Genomic DNA, 17,692 nt, shown 5'->3' with positions numbered 1-17,692 from the left:
CAACCCTGGATGGTGGCCTGCACAATGGCCCATGGCCCTTCATCTCATTTCTCAATCAGAAAATATCCTCAGCTGACTGCCTCAGGAAAATAGCTGGAGTATTGCTCAGAAACCCTCCGATCTTCTAAGTTACTGACGAGGAGCAGAGGTCAGGGGGAAGGCGGAACGGGAGGGAAAAATCAATGGGATAGCTGCCCACTCTTGTGTAGGAAAGAGGGGGGGGGGGGGGGGAAGAGAGAGAGAAAAAAGAGAGACAGAGAGAGAGAGCAAACAAGTGGGAAAAATATGGCAGATGGAGTTCAATGTGGGTAGTGTGAGGTCATCCACTTTGGATCTGAGAAAGACAAATCAGAATTTTTTTTTTAATGAGGAGGGATTAGTTGCTGTGGAGGAGCAAAGAGATTTAGGTGTCCAGAGTCTCAGTCAGGCCCCATCTGGAGGACTGCGTTCAGTTTTGGGCACCTCAGGAAAAATATATTGGTCTGGGAAGTGGGACAACACAGATTCACCAGAATGAAAGCAGGGCTTAAAGGGTTAAAAATATGACAAGTTGCATAAACTTGGTTTGTGTTCCCCTGAGTTTAGAGGGTGATCTAATCCAGGTGTTTAAAATAGTAAAGGAATTTGATATGGTAGATACGCAGAAATTATTTTCTCCAACGTGGAATCAGAACAAGAGGGCATAATCTTAAATTCAGAGCTTAGCAGTGAAATCAGGAAGCTTTTTTCACTCAAAGGGTAGTGGAAATTTGGAACTCTCTTCCCCCAAAAAGGCTGTGGATGTTGGGGGGTCAATTGAAATTTTCAGGACTATGAGCGATAGATTTTTGTTTGGTAAGGGTATCAAGGGATTATGGAGAAAATGGATTTGTAAAGGGTAGGTCATGGCTGACAAACCTGATCAATTTTTTTTTTGAAGAGGTGACTAAAGTAGTGGATAAAGGAATGTTGTTTATATGGACTTCCAGAAGGCATTTGATAATGTTCCTCATAAGAGACTGTTAGCTAAAGTTGAAGCTCATGGAATTCATAGCAAGTTACGGTACAGAAGGAGGCCATTTGGCCCATCGTGTCCATGCCAGCTGAAAAAGAGCTATCCAGTTTAATCCCACTTTCCAGCACTTGGTTCGTAGCCCTGTAGGTTACGGCACTTCAAGTGCACATCCACGTACTTTTTAAAATGAGTTTTTCTGCTTCTACCACCCTTTCAGGCAGTGAGTTCCAGACCCCCACCACCCTCTGGGTGAAAAAATTTCTCCTCAGCTCCCCTCTAATCCTTCCACCAATTACTTTAAATCTATGCCCCCTGGTCACTGACCCCTCTGCTAAGGGAAATAGGTCCTCCCTATCCACTCTATCTAGCCCTGTCAGAATTTTATATACTTCAATTAAGTCTCCCCTCAGACTCCTTTGTTCCAAAGAAAACATCCTCAGCCTATCCAATCGTTTCTCATAGCTAAAATTCTCCAGCTCTGGCAACATACTTGTAATTCTCCCTTATACCCTCTCCAGTGCAATCACATCTTTGATGGTAGATTGGAACTCCCTTCTGCGAACGGCAGTTGATGATAGTTCAATTGTTAATTTTAAATCTGACATTGATAGGTTTTTGTTAATCAAAGGTATTAAGGGATATGGAGTTAGGTCACAGACCAGCCATGATCTGACAGATGTAAGGAATCTTACAACACCAGGTTATAGTCCAACAATTTTATTTTAAAATCACAGCTTTCGGAGATTATCCCCTTCATCAGGTGAATGAGTGGAAGGTTCTCAAATCGCATATCTTATATTAGGCTGGGACAGCATCACACCAATCAAAAGGTGTCGTTGTTGTTCAAACAGGCCAGTCACGGAGAACAGCACGTCCCAGTACACTGGATATACATTGTGTCAATTACACAGACAGAAAGAGACCCTAATGGCAGAGAGAGAGAGAATATTAAAACACAATTTTTTTTCCCCCTTTTTGCTGGTGGGGTTACGTGTAGCGTGACATGAACCCAAGATCCCGGTTGAGGCCGTCCTCATGGGTGCGGAACTTGGCTATCAACTTCTGCTCGACGATTTTGCGTTGTCGTGTGTCTCGAAGGCCGCCTTGGAGAACGCTGACCCGCAGATCGGTGGCTGAATGTCCTTGACTGCTAAAGTGTTCCCCGACTGGGAGGGAACCCTCCTGTCTGGCGATCGTTGCGCGGTGTCCGTTCATCCGTTGTCGCAGTGTCAACCAACCGCAACATTGTCATCAAACCAGCGGACAAAGGAGGAGCCATTGTCATACAGAACAGAACGGACTATTGCAAAGAAGCATACCGACAACTGGACAACCAGGAACACTACAGACAATTACCCCGCAGATCCGACCAAAGAACACACCCACCAGCTCAACAAACTGATCAAGACCGTCGATCCAGACCTTCAAAGCATCCTACGTGCTCTCATCCCACGTACTCCCCGCGTGGGAGACTTCGACTGCCTCCCAAAGATACACAAAGCCAACACACCCGGACGTCCTATCGTATCAGGCAACGGAACCCTGTGTGAGAACCTCTCTGGATACGTCGAGGGCATCCTGAAACCCATCGTACAGGGAACCCCCAGCTTCTGTCGCGACACTACAGACTTCCTACAAAAACTCAGCACCCACGGACCAGTTGAACCAGGAACACTTCTCACCACGATGGACATCTCGGCACTCTACACCAGTATCCCCCACGATGACGGCATCGCTGCAACAGCCTCAGTACTCAACACCAACAATAGCCAATCTCCAAACGCCATCCTACAACTCATCCGCTTCATCCTGGATCACAATGTCTTCACCTTCGATAACCAGTTCTTTACCCAAACACACGGAACAGCCATGGGGACCAAATTCGCACCCCAATACGCCAACATTTTCATGCACAAGTTCGAGCACGACTTCTTCACTGCACAGGATCTCCAACCAAAGCTATACACCAGACACATCGATGACATTTTCTTCCTATGGACCCACGGCGAAGAATCACTGAAGAGACTACACGATAACATCAACAAGTTCCATCCCACCATCAAACTCACCATGGACTACTCCTCAGAATCGGTTTCTTTCTTGGACACACAAATCTCCATCAAAGACGGGCGCCTCAGCACCTCACTCTACCGCAAGCTCACGGACAACCTCACGATGCTCCACTTTTCCAGCTTCCACCCCAACCACGTCAAAGAGGCCATCCCCTATGGACAGGCCCTACGAATACACAGGATCTGCTCAGACGAGGTGGAATGTGATGGACACCTACAGACGCTGAAAGACGCCCTCGTAAGAACGGGATATGACGCTCGACAGTTCCGACGGGCCACAGCGAAGAATCGCATAGACCTCCTCAGGAGACTAACACGGGACGCAACCAACAGAGTACCCTTCGTCGTCCAGTACTTCCCCGGAGCGGAGAAACTACGCCATGTTCTCTGCAGCCTTCAACATGTCATCGATGACGACGAACACCTCGCTAAGGCCATCCCCACGCCTCCACTACTCGCCTTTAAACAGCCACCCAACCTCAAACAGACCATCGTTCGCAGCAAATTACCCAGCTTTCAGGAGAACAGCGTCCACGACACCACACAACCCTGCCACGGCAACCTCTAAGACATGCCAGATCATCAACACGGATACCACCATCACACGAGAGGACATCACCCACCAGGTACATGGTTCATACTCCTGTGACTTGGCCAACGTTGTCTACCTCATACGTTGCAGGAAAGGATGCCCCGGAGCATGGTACATTGGCGAGACCATGCAGACACTGCGACAACGGATGAACGGACACCACGCAACAATCGCCAGACAGGAGGGTTCCCTCCCAGTCGGGGAACACTTTAGCAGTCAAGGACATTCAGCCACCGATCTGCGGGTCAGCGTTCTCCAAGGCGGCCTTCGAGACACACGACAACGCAAAATCGTCGAGCAGAAGTTGATAGCCAAGTTCCGCACCCATGAGGATGGCCTCAACCGGGATCTTGGGTTCATGTCACGCTACACGTAACCCCACCAGCAAAAAGGGGAAAAAAAAAATTATGTGTTTTAATATTCTCTCTCTCTCTGCCATTAGGGTCTTTCTTTCTGTCTATGTAATTGACACAATGTATGTCCAGTGTACTGGGACGTGCTGTTCTCCGTGACTGGCCTGTTTGAACAACGACACCTTTTGATTGGTGTGATGCTGTCCCAGCCTAATATAAGATATGCGATTTGAGAACCTTCCACTCATTCACCTGACGAAGGGGATAATCTCCGAAAGCTTGTGATTTTAAAATAAATTTGTTGGACTATAACCTGGTGTTGTAAGATTCCTTACATTTGTCCACCCCAGTCCATCACCGGCATTTCCACATCATGATCTAACAGGATGGCAGAACAGGCTTGAGGGTCTGAATGGCCTCCTCCTTTTCCTGAGAAAGAGAAAAGGCAAGAGAAAGAAACAGACCGAGAGGGAGAGACAGAGAGGGCGGGGGGGGCGGCGAGACCGAGAGGGAGAGACAGAGAGGACTGGGGGGGGGGGGGGGGGCGAAACCGAGAGGGAGAGACAGAGTGCACGCGAGACCGAGGACAAGAGAAAGAGCTATACAAAGAGAGATAGAGAAACTGGTGAAAAACACACAGGAGGTAAGGAAAGAAAGGGGATTTTTTGACCATTTTCCCCCTCCGAATAGATTTCGTAATGAGTTATATTTAAATACTACGTCAATTTTTTTTAAAAAAGTATATTTGCACAGGTTTAAAAAGCCATGGATTACAGCATTGAGGCAGACGGGAGCTTGAGGTGTTTTTTTTTATTCATTCATTCACGGGATGTGGGCATCGCTGGCGAGGCCAGCATTTATTGCCCATCCCTAATTGCCCTCGAGAAGGTGGTGGTGAGCCGCCTTCTTGAACCGCTGCAGCCCGTGTGGTGACGGTTCTCCCACAGTGCTGTTAGGAAGGGAGTTCCAGGATTTTGACCCAGCGACAATGAAGGAACGGCGATATATTTCCAAGTCGGGATGGTGTGTGACTTGGAGGGGAACGTGCAGGTGGTGTTGTTCCCATGTGCCTGCTGCTCTTGTCCTTCTAGGTGGTAGAGGTCGCGGGTTTGGGAGGTGCTGTCGAAGAAGCCTTGGCGAGTTGCTGCAGTGCATCCTGTGGATGGTACACACTGCAGCCACAGTGCGCTGGTGGTGAAGGGAGTGAATGTTTAGGGTGGTGGATGGGGTGCCAATCAAGCGGGCTGCTTTATCTTGGATGGTGTCGAGCTTCTTGAGTGTTGTTGGAGCTGCACTCATCCAGGCAAGTGGAGAGTATTCCATCACACTCCTGACTTGTGCCTTGTAGATGGTGGAAAGGCTTTGGGGAGTCAGGAGGTGAGTCACTCGCCGCAGAATACCCAGCCTCCGACCTGCTCTCGTAGCCACAGTATTTATATGGCTGGTCCAGTTAAGTTTCTGGTCAATGGTGACCCCCAGGATGTTGATGGTGGGGGATTCGGCGATGGTAATGCCGTTGAATGTCAAGGGGAGGTGGTTGGACTCTCTCTTGTTGGAGATGGTCATTGCCTGGCACTTATCTGGCGCGAATGTTACTTGCCACTTATGAGCCCAAGCCTGGATGTTGTCCAGGTCTTGCTGCATGCGGGCTCGGACTGCTTCATTATCTGAGGGGTTGCGAATGGTACTGAACACTGTGCAGTCATCAGCGAACATCCCCATTTCTGACCTTATGATGGAGGGAAGGTCATTGATGAAGCAGCTGAAGATGGTTGGGCCGAGGACACTGCCCTGAGGATCTTCTGCAGCAATGCCCTGGGGCTGAGATGATTGGCCTCCAACAACCACTACCATCTTCCTTTGTGCTAGGTATGACTCCAGCCACTGGAGAGTCTTCCCCCTGATTCCCATGGACTTCAATTTTACTAGGGCTCCTTGGTGCCACACTCGGTCAAATGCTGCCTTGATGTCAAGGGCAGTCACTCTCACCTCACCTCTGGAATTCAGCTCTTTTGTCCATGTTTGGACCAAGGCTGTAATGAGGTCTGGAGCCGAGTGGTCCTGGCGGAACCCAAACTGAGCATCGGTGAGCAGGTTATTGGTGAGTAAGTGCCGCTTGATAGCACTATCGATGACACCTTCCATCACTTTGCTGATGATTGAGAGTAGACTGATGGGGCGGTAATTGGCCGGATTGGATTTGTCCTGCTTTTTGTGGACAGGACATACCTGGGCAATTTTCCACATTGTCGGGTCGATGCCAGTGTTGTCGCTGTACTGGAACAGCTTGGCTAGAGGCGCAGCTAGTTCTGGAGCACAAGTCTTCAGCACTACAGCTGGGATGTTGTCGGGGCCCATAGCCTTTGCTGTATCCAGTGCACTCAGCCGTTTCTTGATATCACGTGGAGTGAATCGAATTGGCCGAAGACTGGCTTCCGTGATGGTGGGGATATTGGGAGGAGGCTGAGATGGATCATCCACTCGGCACTTCTGGCTGAAGATGGTTGCAAACGCTTCAGCCTTGTCTTTTGCACTCACGTGCTGGACTCCGCCATCATTGAGAATGGGGATGTTTGCAGAGCCTCCTCCTCCCGTTAGTTGTTTAATTGTCCACCACCATTCACGACTGGATGTGGCAGGACTGCAGAGCTTTGATCTGATCCGTTGGCTGTGGAATCGCTTAGCTCTGTCTATAGCATGTTGCTTCCGCTGTTTAGCATGCATGTAGTCCTGAGTTGTAGCTTCAGCAGGTTGGTACCTCATTTTTAGGTACGCCTGGTGCTGCTCCTGGCATGCTCTTCTACACTCCTCATTGAACCAGGGTTGATCCCCTGGCTTGTTGGTAATGGTAGAGTGAGGAATATGCCGGGCCATGAGGTTACAGATTGTGCTGGAATACAATTCTGCTGTTGCTGATGGCCCACAGCGCCTCATGGATGCCCAATTTTGAGCTGCTAGATCCGTTCTGAATCTATCCCATTTAGCACGGTGGTAGTGCCACACAACACGTTGGATGGTGTCCTCAGTGCGAAGATGGGACTTCATCTCCACGAGGACTGTGCGGTGGTCACTCCTACCAATACTGTCATGGACAGATGCATTTGCGACAGGTAGATTGGTGAGGACGAGGTCAAGTAAGTTTTTCCCTCATGTTGGTTCGCTCACCACCTGCCGCAGGCCCAGTCTAGCAGCTATGTCCTTCAGGACTCGGCCAGCTCGGTCAGTAGTGGTGCTACCGAGCCACTCTTGGTGATGGACATTGAAGTCCCCCACCCAGAGTACATTTTGTGCCCTTGCTACCCTCAGTGCTTCCTCCAAGTGGTGCTCAACATGGAGGAGGACTGATTCATCAGCTGAGGGAGGACGGTAGGTGGTAATCAGCAGGAGGTTTCCTTGCCCATGTTTGACCTGATGCCATGAGATTTCATGGGGTCCAGAGTCAATGTTGAGGACTCCCAGGGCCACGCCCTCCTGACTGTATATCACTGTACCGCCACCTCTGGTGGGTCTGTCCTGCCGGTGGGACAGGACATACCCAGGGATGGTGAAGGAAGAGTCTGGGACGTTGGCTGAAAGATATGATTCTGTAAGTATGGCTATGTCAGGCTGTTGCTTGACTGGTCTGTGGGACAGCTCTCCCAATTTTGGCACAAGTCCCCAGATGTTAGTAAGGAGGACCTTGCAGGGTCGACTGGGCTTGGTGTTTTGCCGTTGTCGTGTCCGGTGCCTAGTGGTCCGATGCCGGGTGGTCCGTCCGGTTTTATTCTTATTATGACTTTTCGTAGCGAGATTTTACAACTGAGTGGCTTGCTAGGCCATTTCAGAGGACAATTAAGAATCAACCACATTGCTGTGGGTCTGGAGTCACATATGGGCCAGACCAGGTAAGGATGGCAGGTTTCCTTACCTAAAGGACATCAGTGAACCAGATGGGTTTTTACGACAATCCGGTAGTTTCATGGCCATCATTACTGATACTAGTATTTTAATTCCAGATTTTTTATTTAATTAATTGAATTTAATTAATTAATTGAATTTAAATTCGCCAGCTGCCGTGGCGGGATTTGAACTCATGACTCTGGATTTTAGTCCAGGCCTCTGGATTACTAGCCCAGTAACATAACCACTATGCTACCGGGTATGAGGTAGGTATCAGAGAAACCTCCACAATGACTAAGGACGTCAAACAACTAGTTGTCTCATCTCAGATACCCAACGAATGCTCGCAGCCAACCTTGGTGATGATTCTATTCCATGGGCACAGCATAAGGTGTCCGCTGAGAATATACTCTTGGGAGAGAAGGTAGTCAGTTTGGTTCACATCCCTGCCTGAGGAAGGGGTCAGACATCTGCCCCTCTTGTTGCCTGAGGTCAAAATTAACAAGGGGGGGGGGAAAGAATGTTTGCGGGATTGCGAGGGACAGACCCTGGCTGCAGCTTGAGTTTGAAAGGACAGAGGAGTTCAGAGAAAAAGATTTCAACATTCGGTTAACGAGGGTTGATACGCAGCCAAGAGCTGTAAAGGTTCTTCAGATGACAGCAGTCTGAGACTCAGAGGTGTTGTAACTTGCCAGGCACATGGAAACCACACCAGGTACCACGTATCTGAAAACAGAATTTTTTTTTTTTTGTATGGATTTCAAAGTTTTAATACTGCAACTACATATAACATTTTTGCAAAATATTTAATCATCAGTGTCCAACAGAGTGCGCGAGCTGGACGGACGGAGTGCGAGAGCGCCAGCCTGACCGGGGGGGGGGGGGGGGGGAAGAAAGAGAGAGAGAGAGAGAGAGAGAGAGAGAGAGAGAGAGAGAAAACATAGGAACAGGAGTAGGCCATTCAGACCCTCGAGCCTGTTCGCCATTCAATTAGATCATGACTGATCCATATCTTAACTCCATATCCCTTAATACCCTCACCTAACAAAAATCTATTAATCTCAATTTTGAAATTTTCAACTGATCTCGTGTCAACAGCTTTTTAGGGGGAGTTCCAGATTTCCACTCCTCTTTATGTGAAGAAGTGCTTCCTGACATCATTCCTGAACGGCCTAGCTCTAATTTTAAGATTATGCGCCTTTGTTCTGGACTCCCCCCAGCAGAGGAAATAGTTTCTCTGTATCTACCCTATTGAATCCTTTCATCATCTTAAACACCTCAATTAGATCATATACTCAAGACAGACATACACGTACACAAAAGAATGACAATGCCGGTAAGTATCTGTGCGATGTGAATGTAACAACACTGATTTAAGTTCCAGCAGCCCCAATGGCGGTTATGGGCAAAGACATGAAACAGACTAGGAAATGCTAGGTTCAAGCCTCAATCTGTACTACAGTGGCATCAGGAACACTACAACAAACAACGACTTGCGTTTATATAGCACCTTCAACGTAGTAAAACATCCCAAGGTACTTCACAGGAGTGATTATCCAGCAAAATTTGACATGGAGCCACATAAGGAGATATTAGGACAGGTGACCAAAAGCTTGGTCAAAGAGATAGGTTTTAAGGAGCATCTTAAAGGATGAGGGAGAGGCGGAGAGGTTTAGGGAGGAAATTCCAGAGCTTAGGGCCTAGGCAGCTGAAGGCATGCCGTCGATGGTGGAGCGATTAAAATCAGGGATGTGCAAGAGACTAGAATTGGAGGAGCGCAGAGATCTCAGAGGGTTGTAGGGCTAGAGGAGGTTACAGAGATAGGGAGAGGCGAGGGAATGGAGGGATTTGAAAACAAGGATGAAAATTTTAAAATAAAGCCTTCAGGAATGATGGGCGAACGGGACTTGGTGCGAGTTAGGATAGGGGCAGCAGAGTTTTGGATAAGCTCAAGTTTATGGAACATGGTATAGTCAAGTCTAGAGGTAAGAAAGGCATGGATGAGGGTTTCAGTAGCAGATGAGCTGAGGCACGGGTGCAGACGGGCGATGTTACAGAGGTGGAAGTCGGCGGTCTTGGTGATGGAGTGGACATGTGGTCGGAAGCTCATCTCAGGGTCAAATAGGACTACAACTGGCCTCGGGGCCACCGAGTTAGGGAGGGGTCAGAAATTAGACAGGGTTCACAACTACTCTGCACCATTTAGTCACTCCTGCTGGAAAACGTACTGATTGGGCTTGGCTGAATTTCCCTCCACAGTCAAATAGCCGGCCGATGATTGAGGGTCGCGCATGGAGGTTGGTCACTGCGTGGAGTTACTGAAGTGCTGCTTGTGCCTGTGAAATTGCACTCGAGAGCCAGTACCTTCAGAAGGGGAGGAAAACAGCCAAAAAATAATGAAGTGTTTATGGTTTAATTAACTGGATTTTATTTAATTTTCATTTATAAGACCTCAATTTAATTCTGGGTCAAAGTAAACCTCAAAAAATGCATGTAATAAAACAGACAACAGATTATAGAGACATGCCAAGTCAAGTGCCAGTCTGTCATCTAAATCAGCGGGCGGCAGCAGTGACAACAAAGGCATTCAGAACACGTGAACTCGAGCTGGATGCACAGGGAGCAGCTCAGCTTAAAAAAACCACTGGGAGAACGTTATCACCTGACAGCAGTTTCTGAAGATTAAATTCTTTCCACAGCAACTTGAAACAAGTTAATCTGCTTCTGATTACAGGAGTTGATTGACCAATTTGCTCCAAAAATAATTTCCGTGCAACGCGTAACAAACAGAACTGATGCAGTGCTAAAGGGGTGGAGGTAAAGAATGGTTAAAAATAAACCTTGCAAGGTAATTGCCACATTGCGAGAAATCGCTGCAATGACGTGACTGGAGCACAGATTGAGGCTGACATCACTACCCTCTAGTCATTTACTGATATTTGATGAAAGAAAGACTTTCACCGCACCCCCCTCCCCCCCGCCGCCAAAAACGCCTTTTCCCTTTTCATCTGCACCGGAGGAGCAAACGACCAACTTGAGCCAAGGCAGAGGCCTCAGATACGTCCTCCCTCTGTCGTGCCTGTGCACGCGCACGGGTGCGTCAGACACCTGGCTCCTGGTCAGTCCCTCCTCATACCAACACAGCTGAGGGGATGATTGGCACTAATCCACGCAGTGCCCTGTGAATTTATATACTTTCAGTTTGAAGCAAATGAAGTGAGAACACCTTGTAAAAGACGTGGCGACGACATAAACCTTCACAACTGGTTGATGTTCCAACTGATTACTCACCTGGCTGTTCCAGTCTGATTAAAATCCCAGTGGTTTTGGGGAGTGGGGGGAGCTGATGGGTGAACCAGGGCTATCTTTGTTAGAACAGAGGAGATGAAGGGTGATTTGATAGAAGTGTTTAAAATTATGGAGAAATGGGGCACAGTGGATAGAAAGAGACTATTCCCAGTGATTGAAGGGTTTAGAATAAGGGAACATAGATTGCAGTTTACAAAAGGTTTAGAACAGTGAGCAGGAGAATCTCTTCTTTTTGTTTATATAAAATGTCATGAGGCTGAGGACAATACTAGCAGAGTTAGTGATTGAAGCAGAGACCATGTCAACATTTAAGACTAGGTTAGATAGGTGGTTAAAAGTAAGGGGAATATAGGGATATAATTCAGAGCAGGCACATGGGATTAGGTCTACTGCTCATGTGGAAGATAAACACCAACAGACTGGTTGGGCTAATATGCCTATTTCCATGTTGTCATTTCTATGTAATACTATACAATACCTTTCACCTCTGGTGGAATTAATGGGCCAGACTTTGCTCCGAGCGGTGAACAAATGGTGCCTGTCGTTTGTTAGACTTACACCTGCCCAGAGACTCTCTGAGCTTTTGCACGGCCTGTTCCTGTAAATTAGAGATCCAAACAGCGTGGCGCTCTCTACAGGGCATCTGGGACCTGTGTGAACAAGGCGAGCATCTAACCAATCAAATTGCAGAATCGTTAATGAGCAGCGCAGAGTCTGAACCAGGAAGTTTGATTCGTGAATTCAATGTCAAATCAGGTACAGAAAACAAAAGAGAGGGTGAGAAAGATTGAATTAAAAGATAGAAAGAAAAAGTTAAAAAAAAATTAATTTAAAAAAAATCTCCAACAATAATTAAAATCTGAAGGAATGAGACCCCACACTTGTAAAAGTTAATTTTCAGTGCCAGAGAGGTTGTTTGGCAGTAATTAAGACGTACCACGCCACTAAAAGGGTACTTAGGATTGTAATGACTTGAATTATCTTTTTTTGGCGCCTTTAGTCCGTGTCTATGAGGTAAGTACAGGAACTTCACGCCGTTCATGGGGAGCCAGACGGTGAGATGCCATTTTTCTGCAGCTTTTGGAGGAGCATTGCATCTCGGCCAGCAACGTCCAGATTTCCTCGTTTAGCTGCGCAGGTGCGGTCGCCGGAAGTAACTGTCTGATTTGCACATGAATAATGGTGAGCGCTGTTAACCTCAACGTCACTTCTTACAGCAAAATCTGGCCCACTGTCTCCTCTTCTGGCTGCAACAGTCCTACATGAAATGAGCTTTGGTAGTCTGTAACAGCACAAAACTACCTGTAACTACGAGAGAAACTGGGGTTGTTCTCCTTAGAGCAAAGAAGGAGAAGGGGAGATTTGATCGAGGTGTTCAAAATCATTAAGTGTTTTGAAAGAGTAAATAAGGAAAAGCTCTTTCCACTGGCACAAGGGTCAATAACCAGAAGACAGGATTTAAGGTAATTGGCAAAAGAACCAGAGGTGACATGAGGAAATGTTATTTTACACAGCGAATTGTTATGATCTAGAATGCACTGCCTGAAAGGGTGAAGGAAACAGATTCAATAACTTTCAAAATAGAACTAGATAAATGTTTGAAGGGGCAAAATTTGCAGGGCCATGGGGAAAGAGCAAGGGAGTGGGACTAATTGGATAGCTCTTTCGAAGAGGTATGATGAGCTGAATGGCCTTCTTCTCTGCTGTATTCTATGAAAAAGCCATTAACTACCAGTCACACTCCAAGGGGGTCACAGGATGGTCATTGTGAGAAACGGAGAAATGTCACATTATGCGCAGGAGGTTGCTTTTGTGAGGTTGAGGCATGCTGTTGGAACCTTACCCTGCATCTAGCCTGTGCTTTACTTGCTCTAGGAGTTCTTGATGCAGACATTAGGTGCCTGAAGTGTTCCCCAGCACCAACATCCCTCACTGTGATGAGCACAAAATGGACAATCCCTGCTCAACTCACCATTCCACCCCCCAAAAAAAATTGCAGAGGTTCAATAAGTTATATTTCTGCACAGTTTATGCAAAATAAAAAAGGACTCCGGGTGAATGCTTTGAAGAGCAGTCAAATGCTGATAACCGTCAATCTTCACTGGTCACATTGCAACATCACTTAAGATGCAGGGAGGATGTTCCCCATGGATGGGGAGTCCAGAATCAGGGGTCACAGTCTCAGGATATGGGGTATGCCATTTAGAACAGAGATGAGGAGAAATTTCTTCACTCAGAGGGTGGTGAACCTGTGGAATTCTCTACCACAGAAGGCATGATGTGGAGATGCCGGTGATGGACTGGGGTTGACAATTGTAAACAATTTTACAACACCAAGTTATAGTCCAGCAATTTTATTTTAAATTCACAAGCTTTCGGAGACTTCCTCCTTCCTCAGGTAAATGTTGGCAGTAGGCAGTGGAGGCCAAGTCATTCGATGTATTCAAGAAGGAGATAGATATATTTCTTAATGCTAAAGGGATCGAGGAATATGGGGAAAAAGCAGGAACAGGGTACTGAGTTAGACGATCAGCCATGATCATTTTGAATGGCGGAGCAGGCCTGAAGGACTGAATGGCCTACTCTTGTTCCTATTTTCTATGTTTCTAAGAGGGCATCTAAACTACCTGTTTAAAAAGCAGTTAACAGACACCATATAAATAGGAGAAGCCCCGACAGGCCTTTGTGTGGTGCTTTATGGTAAGAGCTTTCTGACAATAAATAGTGCAGAAGCTCTTTTGTGATCTCTTGCTTTTCATTTCCTTCACTCGGCTGAGGACTTGCGAGAGAATAACTTGTCTCATCAATTCATCAGATTTGTTAAAGCAGCCAAACCCCACCAACCACCAAAAAGGAATAAGTGATATATACCCACTGATTAATGAGTTTATTATAGGAATCATGCACCTACTGCTTAGGTAGCAATAAAAGAACTGCCTTAACATCCATCTTCCACATTTCTACCAGACTTTAATCTTTCCAGCAGTTATGCAGCATTTTATATATTTTCCCCCTACCCTTCAGGATCTTCTCCAGTGTTCCTTCTTCCTGCACGAGCCCAGTGAGTGATTGCGTGCTACTTCCTGCGCTCACCCTGTCCGCACACACGCACTTTCCAGGCAGGGATCTTTGGAAAGCCACCAGGAGCAGGAACCCTGATTTTTTTTTTGCCCCATGCTCCCTTTGTCCAAGCATGCTGAACCCAAATGTGCAACTATCAAACCTCTGTTACTTCTTCAAAGAATTCAATAAGGTTGGTCAAGCATGACCTTCCCTTTTGAAATTCATGTTGACTAATATATTTTCGGTTTCTAGATGTTTTTCTATTACGGCAAGAGCAGACTGGGGTAATGTAGCAAATGTAATATATTTGGATTTTCAAATGGCCTTCGATAGGGTAGCGCATAGTAGACTCATGACTAAGATCAAAGCATGTGGAGTCGGGGGACAAGTAGCAGAATGGATAGCAAGCTGGCTACAAGAAAACAGACTTTTCTGGTCTGTATAGCTCATTACTACACCAGATTTTTTTAAAAATTCATTCTCGGGATGTGGGCTTTGCTGGAAAGGCCGGCTTTTATTGCCCATCCCCAGTTGCCCTTGAGGTGGTGGTGGTGGGCGGGCAGCCTTCTTGAATCGCTGCAGTCCGTGTGGTGAAGGTGCTCGCACAGTGCTTTTAGGAAGGGAGTTCCAGGATTTTGACCCAGCGACGATGAAGGAACGACCGATATATTTCCAAGTCGGGATGGTGAGAGACTTGGAGGGGACCTTGGAGGTGATGGTGTTCCCATGCATCTGCTGTCCTTGTCCTTCTAGGTGGAGGAGATTGCGGGTTTGGGATGTGCAAATGGATGCATTTATGCACCGGGCCATGGGGAGGTTGTTGGTGGGGGGGGGGGGGGGAGAAAGAAAGAGAAGAGAGAAAAGCCAGCAAACAAACTTTCAGATCCCAACTTGTCATGCGATCCAGTTCATTCAGTTGCCAGATGTTACTGAGAACGCGGACCATATGATCTCTCGCCAGACTGTGGCTCCTGCTCCCAGATGTAAATGCTAGGATATATATAAAAAAAACATTCTACGATCAAAGCAACATCTGCCTGGTAATTTTCAGTGTTTCTGCACTGATCCTACATTCACCCCATCCCTTCCTCTGTTGCTCTGGCCTGCAGGGAGAACATTTCATTTTCCTCCTGCCTTGGTTTTAAATCTGGACATTTAGCTGAATTAAGGTTCTGCTGCTTTCCTTTTGATTGCCCTCTCACCTCAGGGAGTTGGCTGTGAACCCAGCCCAAACCGATCACAAGTCAGCACTGATATATCAACCTCACTCAGAATAAATAGATATTTTTTTAAAATTCTGACGCTGCTCTGATAATTTTTTTTTGTTTTGGGGGGGTGGGTGGGGACGGAAATTAGAGCTAGTTGTTCAGGGTTGGGGTCCTGACCCTTAACTGCTGGCTTTTTATATGCTTGGTGTAGCAAGACGAAAAAATTTCATTCTTGAATTGCATCATCCAGTTAATTTTTTTTTGAAAAAGCAATTCTCTTTAATCAGAACCCACGTCAAGCTTAAAACAAAGCTGAGAGAGGAGTCTTTTGAATGTAGTTATAAATTATAAATTAAAAACAGTCCAGTCCTTTTGGGATTGAGTAGGATGTATAATTACTTCTAACAAAATCTGTCCTCATGAGCATTCTCCATTTCCACTGCTGGAAGTTGTTCTAAATTGGTCCACAGGAGCTGTTGCAGCGATGAGAAAATGGGACTCGCTGCTCAGCGATGAGAAAATGGGACTTGCTGTTCGGAGGAGTGACGCAATTACAAAGGGAAAAGGTTTCACGGCAGCAACTGCACCGATGGGCGATGGATACTCAACAACTCAGCATCCACAGCCCTCTGGGGCAGAGAATTCCAAAGATTCACAACTCTCTGAGTGAAGAAATTCCTCATCTCAGTCCTAAATGGCCAACCCCTTATCCTGAGACTATGCCCCCTAGTTCTAGACTCTCCAGCCATGGGAAACAACCTCTCAGCATCTACCCTTTCGAGCCCCCTCAGAATCTTATATGTTTCAATGAGATCACCTCTCATTCTTCTAAACTCCAGAGAGTATAGGCCCATTCTACTCAATCTCTCCTCATAGGACAACCCTCTCATCCCAGGAATCAATCTAGTGAACCTCTGTTGCAATGCCTCTTAAGGCAAATATATCCTTCCTTAAATAAGGAGACCAAAACTGTACACAGTACTTCAGGTGAGATCTCACCAAAGCCCTGCACAATTGGAGGAAAACTTCTTTACTCTTGTACTCCAACCCCCTTGCAATAAAGGCCAATATACCATTTGCCTTCCTAATTGCTTGCTGTACCTGCATGCTGACTTTGTGTTTCTTGTACGAAGACACCTAAATCTCTCTTAACACCAACATTTAATGGGGCTCACCATTTTAAGAATATTCTGCTTTTCTATTCTTCCTACCAAAGTGAATAACCTCACATTTCCCCACATTATACTCCATCTGTCACCTTCTTGCTCACTCACTTAACATATCTATATCCCTTTGCGGACTCTGTATCCTCCTCACAGCTTACTTTCCCACATAGCCTTGTATCATCAGCAAACTTGGATACATTACACTCAGTCTCTTTATCTAAGCCATTAATATAGATTGTAAATAGCTGAGGCCCAAGCACTGATCCTTGCAGCACCCACTAGTCACAGCCTGCCAACCTGAAAATGACCCGTTTATCCCTACTCTGTTTTCTGTCTGTTAATCAATCCTCTATCCATGCTAATATATTACCCCCTTATCTTGTGTGACAACCTTTTATGTGGCATCTTATTGAATGCCTTTTGAAAATCCAAATATACTACATCCACTGGTTCCCCTTTATCTACCCTGCTAGTTACACCCTCAAAAAACTAAAATTTGTCAAACATGATTTCCCTTTCATAAAACTGTGTTGACTCTGCCTAATCATGTTATGATTTTCTAGGTGCCGTTACCACTTTCTTAATAATGGATTCCAGCATTTTTCCGACAACTGATGTCAGGCTAACTAGCCTGTAGTTCTGTGTTTTTTCTCTCCCCCCTTTCTTGAATAGTGGTGTTACATTTGCTACCTTCCAATCCGCTGGGACTGTTCTAGAATCTAGGGAATTTTGGAAGATCCTAACCAATGCATCCACTATCTCTGCAGCCACCTCTTTTAGAACCCTAGGACGTAGGCCATCAGGTCCAGGGGATTTGTCGGCTTTTAGTCCCATTAGTTTCTCCATTACTTTCTCTTTACTGATATTAATTACTTTAAGTTTCACACTTACACCTCACCCACCCAACCGACTGGTGCGTGTTTAAGGTTTTGCACCAGTGATGCCAACAAACAGACCCAGATTTTCCCCTCTCCCCTCAACAGCCCAGGAACTGTAGTTGTGCATGTAACACACAGCAAAAATGGAAGTGAAACCTCAATTTCTCATTTCTTCTTC

At 46.4% G+C, this 17,692-nt stretch overlaps 1 protein-coding gene across 1 annotated transcript in view; it reads right to left on the bottom strand.

The window, feature by feature from the left end:
* snd1 (staphylococcal nuclease and tudor domain containing 1) overlaps positions 1–17,692 on the bottom strand; it is an 813,248-nt gene that overhangs the window by 162,034 nt on the left and 633,522 nt on the right. The gene's annotated exons all lie outside the window — the stretch shown is intronic.

This window comes from Heptranchias perlo, chromosome 24 (genome assembly GCF_035084215.1).
Source record: "Heptranchias perlo isolate sHepPer1 chromosome 24, sHepPer1.hap1, whole genome shotgun sequence".
In the NCBI taxonomy this organism is placed as follows: domain Eukaryota; kingdom Metazoa; phylum Chordata; class Chondrichthyes; order Hexanchiformes; family Hexanchidae; genus Heptranchias; species Heptranchias perlo.
The sequence above is the reverse complement of the archived record's forward strand: the minus strand, read 5'-3'. Positions and strand labels throughout refer to the sequence as shown.